This window comes from Caretta caretta, chromosome 10 (genome assembly GCF_965140235.1).
Source record: "Caretta caretta isolate rCarCar2 chromosome 10, rCarCar1.hap1, whole genome shotgun sequence".
Lineage (NCBI taxonomy): Eukaryota > Metazoa > Chordata > Testudines > Cheloniidae > Caretta > Caretta caretta.
Window position 1 is genome coordinate 68261495 of NC_134215.1, and position 23172 is coordinate 68284666.

General features: G+C 40.8%; 1 protein-coding gene across 17 annotated transcripts in view; it reads left to right on the forward strand.

Annotated features, from left to right (window-relative positions):
• Window positions 1-23172, forward strand: part of TMC3 (transmembrane channel like 3) — a 482220-nt gene that overhangs the window by 113183 nt on the left and 345865 nt on the right. For all 17 annotated transcript variants that reach the window (XM_048868309.2, XM_048868305.2, XM_075133148.1 and 14 more), the window contains exon 2: window positions 2047-2101. The gene's annotated coding sequence lies outside the window, so the exon portion shown is untranslated. The remainder of the gene's footprint in view (window positions 1-2046; window positions 2102-23172) is intronic.

A 23172-nucleotide genomic window follows, 5' to 3' on the forward strand; every position in this document is an offset into this window, starting at 1 on the left:
CTATTAGGTCAAGTTCCCCTGCCCCTTTACCCAGCTGGTCTGTGGGCCAGGAAACACAAATAAGATTTTTCCCAGATAAATTAGTCTCTCTGTGTGTGTTATGAAGCAGAAGAGCATGTGGCTATTAGATGTCCTGAAAACATGTGGTTTAATGGTGAACTTATGTTAAGACTTCCGGAACTAGAACATACCGAATCATGGAATGTTTGCGCTTTCTCCCCAAGTGACTTAAGAGTCGGTTTGCAAGGACTTGGAATTTGGTAGTTTGGTCATGGAGATTTATGAAAATTTAAACAATCGCCCTGTTGCCAATGGACTGAAAATTGATGCAAATTACTTGGTCAAGAACATCAAAGAAAATGAGCATTTTTAAACGTTCATTATTTGAGGCCACCAAACAGTGGCAAAATCATCTGTATTCCAAACATGCCAAATAATGGCTAAGTGCTCTGAAAAGTCAATATGTTGTCATTTTAATAGATTATGTTCAGTATCAGTGGCTGACAACTGTTGTCATTGCATCGAATTGGGCTAAATCCTCTAAACGAGACATCCTTGCAATAAAGCTTCACTTGTCGTCATTTTTTGGCAAGCACATTTTATTATGACGCTAACGACTCTCACTCGTGTACAGCATGAGGTGCCAATGTTTTCAATTCCAAACATTAAAGATGTGATGATAAAGAAGGCGAACCCTTATTAATTCTGAGAGATTTGCTTAATTGCAATACAATGTGAAGATTCTCAACAATAATAACAGATGATGGGAAATAAATAGGCACGGCAGGAGAGAGTCAGTTTCTAGTGTGAGTTTCCCTTTGCCTTCTTCTAATTGCATTACATACTATGGGAAGTATCTGGAGTATGCGTTCTCTAGTTAATCTTTCTTTACTGCATCCATCAAGCTAGTGCTCCTGGACATTTTAATGTCTGATAATGTTCCATTTGCATATGACTATAGCTGTCATTAGAACCAATTTACACACATGATTTGCTTCTTGAAGTGTCAACGTCTGAATTTTATCTAGAGAGAAATAGGGTCGGGAAAGTTTAATTGATTGTATAATGCAATTGAAAAGGCTGGCAGGGATCTAGGGCAATTTTGGGACATCTGTCTGAGTCATCAAAAATAATGCATATAACAGCTGTGATAACAGCAGGATTATGATTAGATATACAGCATTCAATATAAGATTGAATAAGGGCTGGAAAACAGAAAAAAGGTGTATAAGTCAGTTGTGATAAATCACTACAAGAGTTTCAGGCAGGAGTGGGTTTAAACTTTCTATCTAACCTCCACGTGGTGTACATTCAAAGTAGCTTAAAAGGTATTTAAAAAATCTTCCACCAAAAGCTGATAAATTTTCTTCACAAATAGCAATTTGTTGCCTATGTGCCCTGAATAAATATTGTAACAATCTTAACAAATATTTAGTTGTATATGGCTAAAATGTTGCATGCCATTGCCATTAAGTATCACTTGGCAATGGTGGGAAACAGAACTCATATTTTCCTGCTCCAAATTCATAGGCCTTCGTAGTATAGGGCCTATGACACACATTCATGCAATTCTTATTCTATCCAGTAGAGGGAGTGGCACACATACAACTAGCCAGGCCACTTCCATGTGTACATACTGTAGATACAATTTTGCTTTCAGAGGTTTGTATTTTATATTATACTTTGAAGGATGAAAACTTATTTTTACAAGTATACTTACTGTGTGGGGTTTAGTCCTTTTCTCTTTCAGCCAAATCATTTATCATGTTGGTTGGCACTTATGCTTTGACTTCTATAAAATCATTTAGTATGCAAGTGTCACATCAGTGAGATTATGAAATTATGGCAAATAGTTTATCAACTGTGCTTTAAAAGTACTGTCTAGTTCACATTATGCATAGCAAATAGGTACTTGAGTGAGTTCTCTAAAAATTTTCAGTTGTTTGCAGCCTGAAATTCTGTCTCTTATTTACAGAGATTGATACAAGACACAATGGAGATGGTAACTATTTATATGATGACTTCATTTATATTCTCTCTTACCAGGTTTATAATGGATAAAATCTGAAGATGCAAAGGGCATGGGGTTATACAAATTTAGGTAAGAACTATTTTACACCTCCTCACTCACAATTCAGTTTACTCTTGGTTTTAAGATTGTGCAGCTAGTACACTGAATACATAATGTTTATGCTACAGTCACCATGTGAAAAAATAAAGGTAACGCTGGGGATATTTGTGTATGCTTTACATTTAATCAACAGAACATACTTTTACTCAGTAAAATTTTTTATGAAAGTCACAAAAATGAAACCAGAGATTTTTGTTTATATTGGTATAAAAAGTTGTGGTGATTCAAAATCATAGGAACACCCCCCTGATATAATGGTAACAAATGCAGCCCAGAGCGACTTATTTTTCCCACAGATGAATGGCTTTTGTTAACAAATGCTTTAGCATCAGACAGGAAAGGGAGCCTTCTTATCTGACAAATCACTCGAACAAAGGTAGCAAATAAGTTGATTGAATACCGCTTAACTTCTTGTTATGCTCCTGTGTTTGCAAGACAGAACTTTTTATGATTGTAATGAAACTTTGCAACTGTCCCATGTACTGTAAGAGAAGTAGGAGCCTTGGTATCTCTTCTTTATTTAAGATTCCCAGCTCACTGCTTGATTTAGAAGCAGGTTTTGGCATAGGCAGGCACCAACAGCAGAGAAGCTTGTATTTGTGCCAACTTGTTTTCCCACCCAGACATGTCAGTACACTGAAGATCATGTCCTAATCAGTATTTAGCAGATGTACTATAGGCTTAATTTATGCAGGCATTGTAGAATTTTTTTGCAGGTATTTCATGTAACTGTAACATCCTTATTCTTCATAGCAGGCATGTATAAAATCTCTGCAAGGCAAAATATATGCTGCTTTATTTATTGTTAGCAAATAAAAATAACATGATAGTCAATCAATAGCCTCAAAAAGGCTTTAGGGAAACATATCCAAACCAATAATTAACAGTGGGTATTGCACAATATTCTGGCAAGGCATACTGAAAGGCACAATTGGCAAGTATGGATGGCTTTTATTAATGTTGGTGGTTATCAAATGACCCATCTAATGCCAATTAACAATTATCTTCTAGTTCCAATTCCCATCCTCCTGGGGATTGCTTTGTTCTACACTGATGGACCAACTGCAGCAGAAACGGGTCAGTTGATAGTCTTTCTGAACCAAAAATGAAACTGCATGTGGGAAATAATGGGAAGAAGCACAGCATGCTTATACGTTTTAGCTCTACATCTATAAGGCAGGCAATGCTGGCATTAGCCCTTTCCAGGGATTACAGATGAACATATCAGCAACGACCAAATAATTTTATGCCCAATCCAGCTAATAAGGGTTAACTATCTGGGGGGAAAAGGACCCAGCCTAACTAAAAGCCTAAACACCAGCTTGAAACTTCAAAGGGGCATAAACTAAAATGAATAAGGGCCACTGCAATTCCAAATAAATGTGTTTACACAGGGAGTTACACTGGTATAACTACAGTGGTATACTGATTTGCAGGTAAACTTCCCCATGCAGACATGTCCCTGAGAACCTAAGACAGATGTGTCTGTAAAATCCACTGTAAGGTCTGACCAGGTCTAGCAGACTTTCACTCACTGCTGCCTTTAGATCTTTTAGATGCAAGAGCTTCTCTGCTATTAGAGTCAGGGAAACCCTGGAACATGAGTATATAGACAGCGGCTGGCCTAGCAGAGACTGCCAGACCTGCTGCAAGTCTGCAATGCACCCTTTGTAATATCAACAAAAGCAGAGAAAAGGGGCCTTTCTGAAGATTAAAGAGGGGGGTGTTTTGGGGATCAGGAGGGGAAAAATGAAAGTGGGATGAAAACAACTGGATGTAAGATGGGGATCAGTCACGGAGAAAGCAGAGGATTAGTTCATGGAAGTTGGGACACGAAAGAGTGAGGTTAGGGGAAGAATGTGGTAAAGCTTGTGGAAGGAGGAAAATTCTGCAATAGATAGGGAAACCTTCTGAAGTTTCCTGCAAATGTGGAGGGTCTTACCCGCTCTTCCTCCCAAGTAAGAAACAGTGACTCTGGCCCCCAGACCTCATGCATATTTCGAGATACTGCGAAGCTAGGGCCATCCAGGCTGATGCCCTGTGCCTTTGTGCTGGCTCCAAGATTTCTTGTGGCTGTTTTCTGTCCCTTGGTAGTATAGCTCTGTGGGAGCCTTGCACTTCTGGCTGCTTTCAGGACCCATAGAAATGAGGGTAGCATGGTGCAGAGGGGGGCACTGAAGAGGTAACACAGCAAGGGTCTGTTACCTTTTTGCCAAGTTCTTACTGGGTCCAGTGGGGATAATGTGCTTCCCCAGGCCCTCCCTATAGCTACAGAGCATGTGCATATCTGATACTCCCCACTCTATCCCCTCACACATGATATATCTATGCACAGAAGAGGATCTCCCCCCCACCTTCCAAAATGTGTAAGTATGGGATAAATTTAACTTCATTTCCTCAGCTTGGAAAGGAGAAGGATTGGATTTGGAGAAGACTTCTGAAGTTTTGTATGGAGACTTATCCAAACCTCTGAACCTTTGGGGGTTTGCTCATCCCTAGTACTGGAGATGTATCCTACGTTAAGGCAATATCACAGTAGCAATAACAACTTTGCTCTCTTAGCTCCCAAGAAGACATTGTTATATTTTCACCTTTGGGGCATGTTTGTAAGGAAAGTTTCTACTCTGTGTAACTCATGTGGAGCCCACAAAGGATCTGTATTACTATTGATTTTCTTTTTTTTCACGAGAGCTCTCAGAAGAGGCTTGTATGAGTATTAATTTAATTATAAGACAGCTAAGTTTTTACCAGAGTTGTCAATCATATTTAAGTCTTGCAAAAGGCAGGTCACGTTCTCAGCACAGGAATAAAAGACAACAGCATGAAATTTTTTGCTTGGGATTAGGGCTGTCGATTAATTGCAGTTAACTCATGTGATTAACTAAAAAAAATGATTCACGATTAATCATGATTAAAAAAATTTAATTGGACTGTTAAACAATAGAATGCCAACTGACATTTATTAAATATTTTTGTATGTTTTTCTACATTTTCAAATATATTGATTTCAATTACAATACAGAATACAAAGTGTACACTGCTCACTTTATATTTTTTATTACAAATATTTGCACTGTAAAAATGATAAAAGAAATAGTATTTTTCAATTCATCTTACACAAGTACTGTAGTGCGATCTCTTTATCATGAAAAGGGCAACTTTTCATGATTGATTTTTTTTGTTACATAACTGCACTCAAAAACAAAACAATGCAAAACTTTAGAGCCTACAAGTCCACTGAGTCCTACTTCTTGTTCAGCTAATCGCTAAGACAAACAAGTTTGTTTGCATTTATGGGACATAATGCTGCCCTCTTTCTTATTTACAATGGCACTTTTGTAGCCAGCATTGCAAGGTATTTACATGCCAGATATGCTAAATATTTGTATGCCCCTTCATGCTTCGGCCACCATTCCAGAGGACGTGCTTCCATGCTGATGACACTCATTAAAAAATGCGTGACTTAAATTTGTGACTGAACTTCTTGGGGGAGAATTGTATGTCTCTGGCTCTGTTTTACTCACATTCTGCCATATATTTCATGTTGTAGCAGCCTTGGATGATGACCCAGTACATGTTGTTCGTTTTAAGAACACTTTTGCTGCAGATTTGACAAAACGCAAAGAACGTGCTAATGTGAGATTTCTACAGATAGCTACAGCACTCGACAGAATCTGGAGTGCCTTCCGAAGTCTGAGAGGGTTCAGGTATGGAGCATGCTTTCAGAATTTTAAAAAGAGCAACACTCTGATGCAGAAACTACAGAACCCGAACCACCAAAAAAGAAAATCAACCTTTCTGCTGGTGGCATCTGACTCAGATGATGAAAATGAACATGCGTCAGCCCGCACTACTTTGGATTGTTATTGAGCAGAACCCGTCAACAGCATTGTCCTCCGGAATGGTGGTTGAAGCATGAAGGGACATCTGAATCTTTAACGCATCTGGCATGTAAATATCTTGCGATGCCGGCTACAACAGTGCCTTGCGAATGCCTGTTTTCACTTTCAGGTGATGATGTGAACAAGAAGCGGGCAGTATTTTCTCCTGCAAATATAAACAAACTTGTTTGTCTGAGCAATTGGCTGAACAAGAAATAGGACTGAGTGGACTGGTAGGCTCTAAAGTTTTGCATTGTTTTGTTTTTGAGAGCAGTTATTTTTTGTATATAATTCTGCATTTGTAAGTTCAACTCTCATGATAAAAAGATTGCACTACAGTACTTTTATTAAGTGAATTGAAAAATACTATTTCTTTTGTTTTTTACAGTGCAAATATTTGTAATAAAATAAAGTGAGCATTGTACACTTTGTATTCTGTTATAATTGAAATCAATATATTTGAAAATGTAGAAAACATCCAAAATATTTAAATGCTATTCTGTTGTTAATGCTATTCTGTTGCTCTTGTTTGTTTAACAGTGTGATTAATCGTGACTAATTTTTTTTTAATTGCTTGACAGCCCTACTTGGGATATGAGGCAGTTACAAACCTCTCCCTCCCTTCCAGAAGCTGAGGAAAACACCTGGGTTGGATAGGTGGACTGAGGGAGGAGAAAGGCTTTAACTGGAGAAGGTCACTGCCCAGGTGGCTGGAAATACAGATGAGCTCTCTAGTCTTTGTGTTATCTCTATAGGGGGATTTAAATCCTTAGAGCGAAGTTCCAGTAGTTGAGGGGTTTGTATGTCAGCAAATATATGATGTGGTAGTTCTAAATACCTGGATTGTTCAGACTTCTATCATACTTGAATTACTGGACACATTCTAAATACCTGGATCATAAGATTAAAAATGAAAACTTATATCATGTACTGAACTACCGGATTATAAATGCAATGACTGTAAGTATGTTAACATTAACTCTCTGATACATAAGTATAATGCATCTTGAATACAAAGCTGACTAAATTCAAAAGTAAAATATAAACATTATTTAGAAGTGTGAAATAATATAGGTCTTTGCATGATCAAGGATAGTTGCAGACATGATGTTATAACCAAAGAAAATATGTAAAATAGAATGTCTGACATATCCTGCTAAATAGATATAGATCCTCTTCGTCCTTAGCCTCCAGCTGCTTTTCAAAGCAGTTGGAAAACTAGAATTACCAGCTATCTGTGGATTCTCCTAGTATGTCATCCTCCTCATCGCTGTAGGCAGAGTGGGAGTGGTGGGGGAATGACCAAGGCAAAGGGGTGTATTCAGAAACCAGAATGCACCTTCACTTCAGCTAGATGCTTGCGGGTCTGTTGCAGGGAAGCACGAATTAGAGCAGCCCTGAGGCTGCTGAAGTTGTGCCTTGGGCTTAAGCTGACTGACTCCAGGATCAGGGAGCTGCAAAGGTGGCCCTAATGCCACTTTTGATCACCCCCTCGGCTGTACTAAGCACAGGACTGGTGAAGGCTGAGGATCTAGTCCTCTATTTAGGTATTTTGATGAATACTGTAATCTGAAATGAGGTGGGGTGTGTGTGTGTGTGTGTGTATGTATGTATGTATGTATAACCATTTGGAAAAATTAATGTACAGTTGTGTCCTGTAAAAGAAATAGCCACGGGTTCATGATACTTACCTATGAGCACCTCTGGCACAATTTGTGACCGCTTGTAAGTCTGGAGTATGAGAGAGAGGTGGCTCACAGTGCTTACCAGCTGGGCTAATACCACACCACAGAGCAGGTTTTATCATCTTCATGCAGCTTTTATTTCAGGGCTCACAATTTACAAGACTTGCTGGGAAGCCAGAGGTGCTTGTGGCCCAAGAGCGTGTAAGTTAAGGCACCCATTAGCTGTGCCCGTGGATGTGGTCACTGCCATGGACTGTAGCTGTCTCTAGCTCCGAGTCCTTCATGTATCAGACTCCTATGAATTATGAACTCTGCTATCTTCTTGGTTCAGGCTGAAAAGTCAGAGCTTCTGAAATGAATGAATTATTATGGCATGAGTTTCTACAGTGCCCATGTCATAAATATAAAGGGAAGGGTAAACCCCTTTGAAATCCCTCCTGGCCAGGGGAAAGCTCCTCTCACCTGTAAAGGGTTAAGAAGCTAAAGGTAACCTTGCTGGCACCTGACCAAAATGACCAATGAGGAGACAAGATACTTTCAAAAGCTGGGAGGAGGGAGACAAACAAAGTTTTTGTGTCTGTCTGTGTGCTGCTCTTGCCAGAGACAGAACAGGAATGGAGTCTTAGAACTTTTAGTAAGTAATCTAGCTAGGTATGTGTTAGATTATGATTCCTTTAAATGGCTGAGAAAAGCATTGTGCTGAATAGAATAACTATTTCTGTCTGTGCATCTTTTTTGTAACTTAAGGTTTTGCCTAGAGGGGTTCTCTATGTTTTTGAATCTAATTACCCTGTAAGATATCTACCATCCTGATTTTACAGGGGGGATTTCTTTATTTCTATTTACTTCTATTTTTTTATTAAAAGTCTTCTTGTAAAAACTGAATGCTTTTTCATTGTTCTCAGATCCAAGGGTTTGGGTCTGTGGTCACCTATGCAAATTGGTGAGGCTTTTTATCCAACATTTCCCAGGAAAGGGGGGGTGCAAGTGTTGGGAGGATTGTTCATTGTTCTTAAGATCCAAGGGTCTGGGTCTGTAGTCACCTAGGCAAATTGGTGAGGCTTTTTACCAAACCTTGTCCAGGAAGTGGGGTGCAAGGTTTTGGGAAGTATTTTGGGGGGACAGACGCGTCCAAACAGCTCTTCCCCAGTAACCAGTAATTGTTTGGTGGTGGTAGCGGCCATTCCAAGGATAACGGGTGTAATATTTTGTACCTTGGGGAAGTTTTGACCTAAGCTGGTAAAGATAAGCTTAGGAGGTTTTTTCATGCAGGTCCCCACATCTGTACCCTAGAGTTCAGAGTGGGGGAGGAACCTTGACAGCCCATCACTTTGGTGTGTGAGTGCCTTTGCTTACATTGATGGAGATTAAAGCACCTACTAATGACTAAAAGAATTTGTAAATGCTGTGAACCATCCTGGAGATCATGGGTCTGTTATGAAGCCCACTGAATGCAATGGAAAGACTCCTATTGGCTCTACCAGTTTGCTGGTGCCATTTATAAGCTTTGTGATTTTAGATAGTGACTCATTAAAGTCTAGCTCATCCATAAATCAATCCAACAGTGGGTAAAAACGGGACCATTTTTGTCGGTTTGTTACATAACTTTTTGTGTGAGAAGTTTGGTATAGAACGGCCAGAATTAATCTCAAACTCTTTGCCTAAGGCTAAAGCTAAACTTACTCATTCTTACTCTGAAGACAAGAGAAGATAATATTCCTGGGGATGGGGAGAGTCAGTTCTCATAGAAAGATTGGGAGTGGAAGGGAAGGTGCTGGAGTGGTGATTACTGCCTGAATTGCATTTTACAAAAACGTGGTTTTTTGCTCGGGGGATATTTCTAAGCAACATACACAGTCAAATATCTATGTGAAGTTAAAGTATCCACCATATGGGATGGATTTGGTTGGGGGCGGGGGAGGGGTTTGAGAGTAAAATGGTGTGATTTTTTTTAAAAAAAAATTATTCTGAGATGTGAGATTTGGATGTTCTACAAGTGCAGTTTTTAAAATGGATAATGTGGAATGGCAGCTCAGGTACGAAAAGGACACCAGCGTGGGCAGAGTCTAACATATCCCAGAGGTGGGCATCTCTACAGTCACACCAAAGGCTCTGAAGAGAGAGCCCTAAATGTGGTGGTTTCTACAAATAAGTGCCAAATGCCTTTCAGTTAATCTGACTCTTTGGGGTTCAGCTCAGACCAGTAAAGGGTTGTGTCACTACCTGCCCTGCAACTCTGGGTGTCCTAAATGCTGTGTTGCAGTGGCTCACGGCCCTGACGCCAACAGACCGCATACAAGCATACAGGTAACTCTGGCTTCCACCACGCAGTGTGTGTGGGTTTGTTTTGCAAAGTGACCCCCAACACCCTCCCGCTCCGGAATTTCTCCAAAACTGTATCCCTGCCGTGTCCAGCCCCCCAACTCAATACTTATAGCAGTTCAGTTCATTGCTCATTTAAAGAGACAATACACTGCAGCTCATTCATTTAATTGGGGTTTGACAAACACTCTTATTTCAATCACTGCAGTGAATTGGTTTATAGTAAAAGAAAAACAAGTTTGCTAAACAAGTCATAGGTTTAAGTGATACCAAGTATAAGGAGTAAAGATAGAAAGGGTTGCAAGGCAACCAAAGTAAAAATATTCTTCTAAGACTAAAAGCTGCTTTAACAAATTAGTGTCTTGTTCAAAGAAGTGTTTCTCACATGATCTTTTCAGCATGGCTGACCAGGACAGGACCCAACATATGGGGCTTAAAGCACAGGGCTTCTTTGACGCCTCAGGTGGAGGATAACTCAGGGGTTCGTGCCCCCTCTTTACAGTCCAGTCAACCTTTGAAATGTATTCTTCTGAATTGTATCCCCAGATAAAGTTTCATTTCCCTGCTGGGCGTAGATGCCATGTTGTCTGGTATAGAGTCCATGCTGTCTTCTCCCCTGCTGGTGATTTTCACAATGCAAATGCTCTCTTCCTGCAACCTCCAATACAAATGAATAGCCCACTGAATTTCGCCACAGCTAGTTTGAGGTGCTGGCCTCTTCGCTTTGACTGGAGAAAACTGTTCATGAATTCCCGCTGATATGCCTGGTTTAAACACATTGTACAGCTATATTTCCAAATATATCTATACAGTCCTTTGTGGGTTTATCGTACATACATCACACAGGAATATTCACAATCAGGGAGTCATTAGTTTTCCAATGATATATTACATGCCACCTTTTTGGGTAAATATGACAACAGTGTGCCAACTAGCACTGGGGTCCCTAAGAATCACAGTTACCAAGCCCTCTCTTGCCTGGGTATGGAGGCACTCTGCTTTGCTTTCACTTAAATTTTTTTTTAAAGCAAACTCCTACTACTTAGGATTGCACTCCGAATATAGACCATTGATGTACTTAGAAGACTTAGTCTTATTTTAAGCTATTTACTTTTTGATTTTCTGCTTTGGCATTTAGCATTTGACAATATGTACATTTTCTTTTAAACACTGAATTGTACAGTGTCAGGTTTTCACTCACTCATAACATAAAAATTCAATCCAAGTCTTGGAAAAAAGAAGTCTGGCGATATCTAGAATGCTGTGTTTGAGGATAGTAGTGGTGGGGGAGGGCAGTAATTAAAAATGTAAGAATAGAAGCTAATTATGAACAATTCAGGCAGAGCTTTGTTTAGAAAATGTATCAGTAGAAAATGGATAGGTGAATAGATTAGCCCTGATTGCAGTTTTTACATATAATAGTCTCTCTTTTATGAGTAATCATTAGCAGTTATAATGAAGGCTTTAAATCACATGGGATGGGACTGTGCTGTCATATGAATACTAAACAATGGTACGTTCCCAGGCAGAGGAAGAAAATAACTTTATGATACAGTGATAAACTCCATTGCTCAAATATTTACCTGGACTGTTTGTTTATCTTATCTATATTTTAACTCGGGGTTCAGTAATTACAACGTTGAATACCAGGGTTCACTGCACAAATGCTTGTTAACTTGCATAAACCAAGTGCAGAAGATGCAGTTATGCTTTTAGAGAAGTATGACTTAATATGTTTAATTGCCAGTATTACTATTAATTGTTAAAGAAGTGTAAAGTTATCCAGAAGATAGGTGGATAAAATTAATGGTGCGACACTCTCTATACACTATTATAATGGTGCCACTGTATTTGGAGGTTGTCTGTATCATTGATTCCAATTATTTCCCATGTCTGAAGGGTTTTATGAATTAATAATTGGGCAGGACTCTCAACTGTGCAAGACCTCAGTGACAGAGCTTAACACATGTAATAGTGCTACCTAGCTGGAGCTGTTAATAAACCAAGCCAAGTTGAAAACCGAGCCTAGGTCTGCATGGTCATATCTCCCTGAAAGGAAGACAGTCAGTCAGGTGGTGAAGCAAGAGAAGGCTAAATCTACCTGGCAAAACCATTTTTTGATTTTGATCCTTTTTATTAAAGTGGTATAAGTCTCAGTTAGATTTTTGGCTCAGTTCAAAGGCAATGTATACTGGTTTCTAGTTCAACTTCATAAGGGTATTAATTACGTTGCTGTAGCACCCAAAGCCCCAATCAGGGTTGGGGCCTCATTATGTTAGGTGCTGTACGCACACAAGATGTAACCCTTTGCCACAAAGTACGTACAATTTAAAAGACACTTCCCCCCCCCACCCCCCAAAGCCGACAAAGGATGGAGGAAAAGGCACAACTGACAGGAGCAAAGTGATCAGGGTGATGATGGGCATATTGTGTTAGTTTCACTTCTTTTATTCATTTCTTTATTTTTATGGGGAAGGTTTGAGTAAGCAGGAATGGTAGGAGGGTGTCTGTATTCTGCAGCTAGGGAGCAGGAAAGGGAAAGAGGGGCATTGGAGGAGAGGGAGGGAAGAGTGGATGTAAGAGGGACTATGATTGCAGGGGGGTGGGGCGGGGCAGGGTAGGGCGGAAGAACTCTGGGGCAAATCACCAATTAGCAGACAGAAAAAAAAATTCTGGGATTAAACTGCAAAAAGCAGTCTGCTGACATCACTGGCAGCCAGGGATTATGAAGATGTGTGACCCAAGAACCTCTTAATGTCAACTGACAAGGTGTGCTGTGGGGGTACGGGAGTCTCCTGATTCTGATGTGTACACCCTGGTTCACCAAAGAACATCATGCGAGGTCTCAAATGAAAACCATTGTCACATTGGTCATCGGTATTAGTGTACATGTATTGGGCGAGGAGTTGTGTATCTATAGCAGAAAATTGTGTTTTTAAGCATATAAATTAAAAGCAGGTCACCGAAAGGGCAACCTGCCTTAGACCAGTTCCTCCAGACAGGAGGTAAGAAACATGTATCTCTGTGTTGGGACATAAACTAAGCATTGTAAGCTAATGCAATTGATGTTTGTTCACATACTAAGTCAAATGTTAATGCAAAGATGGTGAAATCAAAAGGAAAGGAGCATGCAGGGGGAAAAAACAATCCACAAAGGATTATGAGCAAAGACCATGAATTTTGGGGGTATTTCTAGAAGGCAAAGAAGACACCCTATCATTCTGCACAGAGGAAGTAAGCAGAGACAGTGCATTTGCACCCATGAAAGCGGGATATCAACCCGTCTTGGCTGAAAATGCAGAAGAGGACTTTGGATGAGATAAACTTCTTTTGACGGGTTTAACCTGTTAATATGCTTTTTAGAGACTAAATCTGTGATTGTGTGATATGTAACCATTTGTTTCCGATATCTTTACTCACAATCTCCTGAATCTCTAGTCTGATAACCTTATTTCTGTTTTCAATATAAATATCTCAGTGCAGTGGTGTTAAGCAAAGGGCTGGTTATGACAAGCTGGTGTCCTGTTCCTAAAGGACTAGCAGACCTGTTAATTCTGCGAGTGCTCAGTGGATAAGGGGGTAGACACTGCAGGGAACGCGCTGAGTATTTGGGGGTTGATGTGTACCTGTTGCTTCCTGTACTGAGAAAGCAAGGTCTCCGGACACCGGGGAAGGCAGGGCTTGTGCTGCCAGAGGCTGTTGGCTTCAGGGAGCTGATCCAGAGCAGGCACAGATCAGATTCTTTCATGCTAACAGCAGGTAGTTTTAACCCTGGGGATCATCACAAGGTGTCAGAAGGGGAGGCAGGGGTCCCTGGCTGCCTGCTCTTTCTGGGTGCATCCCTTCCTACTGGCCCCATTGTCGCCCCTCCCCACAAAAGGTTGTTTTATGTACTATGAATAATGTACTATTCATTGTGAGTAAAGGTATCAGACTCTGGCCCCAAACAAAAAACACACTGCCCCAAAATCAAGGATGACTTTTTAAACGAGAATGAGATCATGCCAGTGCGGGGTCACCCTGCTCCTAGCAAACTCCCAATCATTGCCTCCTTTTGTTAGCTTTCCAAGGGTTTTTTCTCTGTTCTTAGAATTTGCAGCTCTGTGAGGTCCTTATCAAAAACTCACTTTGCCCAGCAGAAGGAACAGACAGGTATAGAAAGGCTGCTTTGAGAATATAAGGGGGTACACCAGGTGCCTTTTCAATGGATGCACATCTGTAACGTGCATGCAATCCGATTTCTGCCAGTAGCATGGTCACTCATAAGATTTCTAAAGTCTGTTAACAGTAAAAGGGAAACATGTGAGCATGAAAGGCACAGTACATCTGATGCTGATTGAGATTAAAATGTCTGGTTTTTTCCCCTCAGCCATCAGATAATAGTGTATATATTGTGGATAAACAGACAAGCCTCTGTCCTTAATTGTTCATACTTCTGTTTATATGTAAAGATGAATGAGTTTGCTCAGATTCTGTTACTGGACCTGCTAAAGCAAACTTTGCATATTGTACAGTACCTCAGCCTCCTGTTTCCTGGAGTATTATCCTGAAAGGAGCCAAGGATTTTATTTTCTTAGCTCACTTGAGCTTCTGGAAAAAAATTCTTCACCCTTCTTTGATACTAAACTGCTCAAGATAGTGAAGAACAAAGCAGACTGTGAAGAACTTCAAAAAGATTTCACAAAACTAAGTGATTGGGCAACAAAATGGCAAGTGAAATTTAATGTGGATAAATGTAAAGTAATACACATTTGGAAAAAATAACCCCAACTATACATACAATATGATGGGGGCTAATTTAGCTACAACTAATCAGGAGAAAGATCTTGTAGTCATCGTGGATAGTTCTCTGAAGACATCCACGCAGTGTGCAGCGACAGTCAAAAAAGCAAACTGGATGTTAGGAATAATTAAAAAAGGGATGGAGAATATCTTATTGCCCTTACATAAATCCATGGTATGCACACATCTTGAATACTGCATACAGATGTGGTACCCTCATCTCAAAAAAGATTATACTCGCATTAGAAGAGGTTCAGAAAAAAGCAACTAAAATGATTAGGTGTTTGGAACGGGTCCCATATGAGGAGAGATTAAAGAGACTAGGACTTTTCAGCTTGGAAAAGAGGAGACTAAAGGGGGATATGATAGAGGTATATAAAATCATGAGTGGTGCGGAGAAAGTGAATAAGGAAAAGTTATTTACTTGTTCCCATAATATAAGAACTAGGGGCCACCAAATGAAATTAATGGGGAGCAGGTTTAAAACAAATAAAAGGAAGTTCTTCACTCTGCACACAGTCAACCTGTGGAACTCCTTGCCCGAGGAGGTTGTGAAGGCTAGGACTATAACAGGGTTTAAAAGAGAACTGGATAAATTCATGGAGGTTAAGTCCATTAATGGCTATTAGCCAGGATGGGTAAGGAATGGTGTCCCTAGCCTCTGTCTGTCAGAGGGTGGAGATGGATGGCAGGAGAGAGATCACTTGATCATTACCTGTTAGGCTCACTCCCTCTGGGGCACCTGGTATTGGCCACAGTCGGCAGACAGGATACTGGGCTGAATGGACCTTTGGTCTGACCCAGTATGGCCATTTTTATGTTCTTATGTTCTTTATTCAAGGGGCAGGACAAAACACTAACCTTGTAGAATGCGGAAACAAATGGAAATTGCCTATATGAACTGAACTTTAATATGTTTTATGCAGAAGAAGAGCTCTGTGTACGCTTGAAAGCTTGTCTCACAACAAAGTTGGTCCAATAAAAGATATTACCTCACCCACCTTGTCTCTGTAATATGTTTGACATGCAGCAAAATGTGGATTAAGCAGTATTTGTCATGTCATCTTCCCAATGACAGGCTTTCCTGTAAATAATGCATACAATATACCCTGAGACAACGATACCTCTCTTCCTACACTGAATTGAGTGGGGTCTGCCTGCTTTGACCCTTCTGTGTGGTGTATGTGTGTTGTTGTTTTTTAATTAGGGCATTGAGATTTGAGTTTCTATATGTGAGAGAGGTTTTTGTCAGTTGGAATTTCTGTAGTCCTCTCCTTAAGCACTTCTGAAAGCCCTGTTTAATTCTCCAACAGTATTTTCTGCCCACAGTTGTAATGTAGACAAATTCTGCTCACCTACACATCTGTTGTCCTCTGTAGTGAGCTGATAAGGTATCAGCATATCTAAACGAGGAACACATGAATGAACTCCTCCAGCTCTATTCTTCTCTTTCTGTGATTTGTAAGTGTTAAAGCACTCATCTGTTCTGGCAGTTAATATATGCAGCCTCTCAATAGCTAATATCCTGTCATAGGCAGTGCAAACCAGTTTAATCTGGTTCATCGCTTTAGCAAGTAGTTGAGAAAATATAGGTGAAGTGAAGAATTCATTTGCCAGCAGGGAAACTAGAGCCCACAGTGTTGAATTATACAGCAAAAGCATTCCGTGGAAGATTGTCTTTTGCCAAAATATCTATTGTTTGTTGCAAACATAGATTGGTCTCTGCTCTTTACACCACTATGTAGTACTTAAAGGTCTGTTAGTTTGCAATATGAACTTTGATGTTTTGAGGATTTAAAACACAGCTGCAAAAAATCTGCAATGAACTTTAACTTGAGAGGGACGGCCAAAAAAGTGACGATTTATTATTTCTGCAGACCGTCACCTTCGATTCTGGGGGGAAGGGTGTCAGTTTTGTTTGTTTTTTGCTGTTGCAAAATAAAATTAAAAGTTTGAATCACAAATACTGTTTTGCCCTGATAAAACTTAGAGAAAACAATGGAGCATAAAAATTTGCACCTAACCAAAAAATCTGGTGAAATTAACCTTTTTGCCACTTTTGTTGCCAGCCTGTCTTTTCTCCTGAGCTCCCACTAGTGTTTCCACAACTTCCCCTCCCACTCTTATCCATGATTAGAGCTTTTATCTTTAAAGAAGAGATGCTGGACCAAGCTGAATCTGTTAGGGCATGGTGCCCATGCTTTGAAATCTGATGTGCCCTGGTATTTGGTGTACCCCATGTTACACTATGCATTGAAGTGACTGAAAGTGGGAATCCTGAGATAGCACATGCCTTGACTCCTGAATGAGATATGGAGCTCAGAAAGAGGGTCATAATAAGAGAATGGGGTGGGAGGATCCAGGGTATGTAGGAGCCACAGTTGGGGTCCAGCAATGGTGTGCCAACTAATAGATTTTCAGAAATGGGAAAGGTGGTGCAGACCTAGGGCTGAAGGCAGGGTGGGGGGGAATTTTAGTGAATAGAACTGGTGGGTGGGAAGAGCCACAATAGGTTTGGAGATTCAGGTAAACATGTATTTTTTGAGACCAAAACTTTGAACCTTGTTTATCCATGATATGTTCCATTTAGGCCTTATACCCCTCTTATTGCTGTTGTTTCTAGAGCCTTTCAGCAGTGCATTAAGTGAAATGACTAATGTGTTGTGTGTGATTCATTCTTTTGCTCATCCTCTCCTTGGGGAAACTTCTGTGCAGTATAATATTTTTGTTTTGGTTGGTGTGACAGAGTGCTAGGCAAGGAAGGCTGAGTCTGCACTCTGTTCACAGCAGCTCCAATCAAACAAGGCAGAATGAAGCTGACTAAGCAGAGCTGTGCCTGATTTGTCGGTGGGGCAGGGCAGAAAAGCGAATTAAGGCATTAGCCAGAGCCCACAAATAGGCACAGGAAGGAAGTGGAAAAGGGGGAAGCAGGCAGCACGGGGGGAGAGATTGCTCTCTCCTGCTTGTTACAGGAGCTGTATATGTTATGAAGGTTGTAGGATTCCATTTGTAAAATAAACTGCACAAGGTGTTGAACCAGCGTAAGGGTCTCTGAGTAGTTTGCAGACCATGACAGAAGCAGGTGCTAGGAGGCCCTGGTACAGTTGGGTTTTTTTTTAAAATTTTTTAATTTATTTTAAATGTTCGTGTTGTGATGTGTAGGTATTAGAGAAGGCAGGTGTCAAGGTTCCTCCCCCACTCTGAACTCTAGGGTACAGATGTGGGGACCTGCATGAAAAACCTCCTAAGCTTATCTTTACCAGCTTAGGTCAAAACTTCCCCAAGGTACAAAATATTCCACCCGTTGTCCTTGGACTGGCCGCTACCACCACCAAACTAATACTGGTTACTGGGGAAGAGCTGTTTGGACGCGTCCTTCCCCCCAAAATACTTCCCAAAACCTTGCACCCCACTTCCTGGACAAAGTTTGGTAAAAGCCTCACCAATTTGCCCAGGTGACTACAGACCCAGACCCTTGGATCTTAAGAACAATGAACAATCCTCCCAACACTTGCACCCCCCCTTCCCTGGGAAATGTTGGATAAAAAGCCTCACCAATTTGCATAGGTGACCACAGACCCAAACCCTTGGATCTGAGAACAATGAAAAAGCATTCAGTTTTCTTACAAGAAGACTTTTAATAAAAATAGAAGTAAATAGAAATAAAGAAATCCCCCCTGTAAAATCAGGATGGTAGATATCTTACAGGGTAATTAGATTCAAAAAACATAGAGAACCCCTCTAGGCAAAACCTTAAGTTACAAAAAAGATACACAGACAGAAATAGTTATTCTATTCAGCACAATTCTTTTCTCAGCCATTTAAAGAAATCATAATCTAACACATACCTAGCTAGATTACTTACTAAAAGTTCTAAGACTCCATTCCTGTTCTATCCCCGGTAAAGACAGACACACAGACAGACACACAGACCCTTTGTTTCTCTCCCTCCTCCCAGCTTTTGAAAGTATCTTGTCTCCTCATTGGTCATTTTGGTCAGGTGCCAGTGAGGTTACCTTTAGCTTCTTAACCCTTTACAGGTGAGAGGAGCTTTCCCCTGGCCAGGAGGGATTTCAAAGGGGTTTACCCTTCCCTTTATATTTATGACAGCAGGTCAAATAAACGTACCTCACTTTGAGCAGTCGGTGGTGAGGTCCTCAGTTTCTATGGGAGTTTGTTCCACACTCAAAGATGAGCCCCTGAGAGAGAGAGAGAGGGAGCTGTCTCCTATACAGATGGGCATGACCTTTGTGGGAAGAGAGTTCCATTGTACCAGATGAGTGGAGCTGACCACTGTCTTCATCCCAGAGCTTTAGGTGGTCTTCTAGGTATGCTGGCCCCAGGCAACTGAGCATCTTGAGCTTGACTTGATATTCTAGGGGATGCTAGCGAAGGACAGCTTTGATATGTGTGTGCACGGCAGACTGTGTGGCTGAAGAGTAGGGTTGCCAATTTTGGTTGGATGTGTTCCTGGAGATTTCATCATGATGTAATCTCTAATTAAAGATTAATCTTTACTTCCCAGAGACTCCAGGCCAATCTTGGAGCACTGGCAACCCTACTGAAGAGGCGTGCTGCAGGATCCTATTCTAGTTGGGGTTTCCTGAGGGCTGATGGTTTTGTGGGATTTAACAGCGAAGGAGAATAGACACCTAAAAGAACCTACTCTTCCACCAGAGAGGGCAAACTATCCCAAAGCTGTACAAAGATTTCTAGTCAGCAGCAGCTCAGAGCTGTGCATTGGTTTTGGTGATATCTTGTGATGTTTCCAACTTACCTCATTAGAAGTGCCCAAATTCTTCATGAATTAACCAGTGTTCATAGTCAAATGAACTCTTTTTTTTTAAAAAGAAACTTTGAAGAAGCCCACATTGAATAAATGTGTTAGAAAAGGTATATGTACACAGTTACCAGGAGTCTGTCTCTCTCTCTCTCATGGGCTTTATAGGCTTTAATGAGGAGGAAGAATTGGGCCAATAAGTATGGGAAGTTGTTTGTGTGCAGTATTTTGCACATTGCCTTACTGTTACTCTCCAGGATGGCTGAAAACCTAGGAACATGCCGATGCTGCTTGTCACTTCCGGTATCACTTTTTATTTGCCACATCTTTCAAGATGCACAGCAGCTTGCTCCTGTGTTAACAGAACCAGGAGGGGTGGACCAAGTAGAATGCCTCCCTTTCTATGCTAAAACTAGTTTGTTGTTCATTGTTTTTCAATGTTGCAGAGTTACTGTATGAGGGGCAGCATGCTATATCCAACACCTATTCAGAATCTCAAAGGAAACCCTGTACACCTGCTGGGGATGAGCAATAATGATGATGATGATCATTTTGCCAGCTGTGTAATGATCAGCATGGTCCTTACAGCTCATTTGGTGGATAGCATGTTAGCCTTGATAAAAGGACTCTCACAGGAAGTAAATTAAAAAAAAAAAAGTGCCCAGTGCATTTGAGTACCATTTTGAGGACACTCTGCCTATTCTGCACCCAGGCCTGAGGCACAAGACTGACCTATTACCTTGCAGATCAGATTCTAAAGGTGAAGTTGAAAGCTGTATTTGAAACCAATTGGTGAGAAGGATAAAAGAATGTCCTCTCTTGAGAGCAAGAGAGAGAGAGAGAGGTGTGTAGGGGCCAGATTTTGCCTGGCCCCATTGTGGGTGTATGGGGTCTGAAGAAGAAAGTTAAAGGAAACGTCTGCTCTCTTGAATCTCTCGTACAATGGGTAGAAGTGCAGAGACTGTTTCCTAGCATCTCCAGAGGTATACCACATCAAAATGAATGGAAAAGCAATGGGATCATGTCTCCTCTTTCCCATCCCACTTTGCACTGGCCTGCAGGGATGGGCGAGTGTTCTATATGGAGAGGGCAGCACCATCTGGAAGGGTGATGCATAGGGCATGCTATCCTGCTTGCAACCTGAGGTGGTGAAATTCTGTGCCATCCTCAACATGTACCCAAATGGCTGTCTAATTCTTCACAAATATCAGCGCTCTGTTTGGGAATGACCTGCTTTTATAAATGTGAAAAATAAAATGGTGTAACTTGTCTGCAGTTAGTTGATTTGCTTTTTGTGTGTGTTAGCATTCTGTTTGTGATAACAAGGCCACATATCAGTGGTGCCAACAGCTAATGGCACAGTTACCTAGAGATTGGCATCCGCATCATTATGCAGGTACAAGATAGCTGCAGCACCTCTGGTTATTTCTCCGTTTCATGGAAGTGCCTTTCCCCCATTCCACCTACTTACCTTGCTGTTAAATAAATGGATTGCACTACGTAAATGAATAAATCAGAAACTGCTCCACTGAGAAGCCTGGAGGGAAATAAGTCTGCCATTGTTATACTTCCTATGGGGTATCTTATCTGTCCATCTTTTTATGATAAAAATCAGGCTTAAACAAAGAAACTGAAGTTCCCTCTGTCCTTAACTGCTGTCTCGGTGCCCTCTATTTTTACACAAGAGAATGAGGAAGCACTGGATCTTTTTATGGGCTAATCCAATTACAGGAGGAGCAGATGGTAGCCCCTTTTTTTAGGTTTCCTAACACTTTCCATTCCACCTTTGTTGTGTGCAGCTGGCCTTTGAAATTCAGCATGGGCAAAAGCCCTCAGGCTAGGGAAGTGCCTTTTTCTTTGGCCATTGAACTTCGGTACAAGTTTGGCTGAGCTATTAGTTGTTGAAAACCATAATTTCCCTTCTGTCATTTCTGTTGCACAAGAGGATACTGGCAGTATGCCAATATAAATGAGCACGAAATTGTGAAAAGGCCAGGCCCATGCCATGGTCAAAGCAGCTGCGACAGCATAGCATGCCTGGGAACTGCTAGCAGTAGCAGAGTAGTTGAGGGGAAAGAAGTAGTACCCCCAGTCACCCTCCTGGGGCATCTGCTCAACCATCCCCCAAATCCAGCACCTGACCCTAGTGGCCTATCCCCTACTCTGGAATAACAGCTTGCTTCTGCTGCCCGCTAATCCAGTAGAACCCGGGTTATGAACACCTTGGGAATGGAGGTTTGTTCGTAACTTTGAACAAAACGTTATGGCTGTTCTTTTGAAAGTTTACAACTAAACATTGACTAAATACAGCTTTGAAACTTTACTATGCAGAAGAAAAATAGTGCTTTCCCTTTATTTTATTTTTAGTAGTTTGTTTAACATGATACTGCATTTGCTTCTTTTTTTTCTGGTCTCTGCCGGTGCCTGATTGTGTATTTCCAGTTCCAAATGAGGGGTGTGGTTGACTGGTGAGCTTGTAACTCTGAAGTTCGTAACTTTGAGGCTTTACTGTAGAGTTAGTCCTGTAGCTCAAAGGGCAGAGGTCTGTATTGCAGTGCTGAGGGTTCAGGGTTGATGACTGTGTATGATGTAAGGGTTGGTACAGTTGCATATAATTTAAAATTTTTTCCTTTTAAAAAAAATCTAGATGTTAAATACAAAAAGCCTGATACAAGAATATTTCAGTTGCAAAGTCAAGCACTTGACAATTAGGAAATGCTAGGCTGTAAGATTGGATTCTTCAGCCCCATTGTGTATGCACCGTGGCAGTCTTTAATTACATGATGTACAGTTTTTTCCACAGGATCCTTGCCTCATTCAGTACGGGGGGAGGGGGAGATGCACAAGGGGGCAGAAGAACGGTTGCACAAGCAACCTTAAATTTGGCATCTCCTAGCTTTCAAGTGCTTCATATTGGCTCCTAAATCTTTTAACTCAAGTAAAGAGTAGGAAGGATAAAAAATATATCAATAACACACAAACTTGTGCTAAGCAAAAGAAAGTTACCGGCAAGAGAATTAACCTACGACATTGCCTTCAGCAGAAGTATTACTTTTTTTAAAAAATAATGCTTGTAAAATTTAGCCACTTTAAAGTATAATTGAAGACTCCTGTGGAAGGTATTTCTTATTTTCTAATTTTCAACTTCATGTTGAGAACTTTGTTCCTTACGCAGACAATTAATAACTCTCTCATGTCACATTTTTAACTTTGCTTTCCCCAATTATTATTTTCGAATTCTGCCATGCTATGACGGCTTAGGCAGCGGTATTGGAACAATTTTTATAGTGGATCTGAGAGAAAGACCATTGAACAAATCTGGAAAATGCACGGATTCAGTATATCCTCCTGGAAACCTCTCCAGTGGAGACCCAGCTATAAGTTAACAGTGCTTTTCCCTTGCAGAATACCCATGGATAAAAAGTACAGATATCACCGACCCTTCTCCAAAGTGAATTCCTCTCGAAGTGTAGCTGCCCCACCCCTTCCTGATGAGTGTGAATGCAAATTGTAATTTACATCTAGGTCAGTGGGATGGGGAGTGAATCAAAACATCATTCTTCTTTGTCCCAGTTTCCTAACATGTCATAC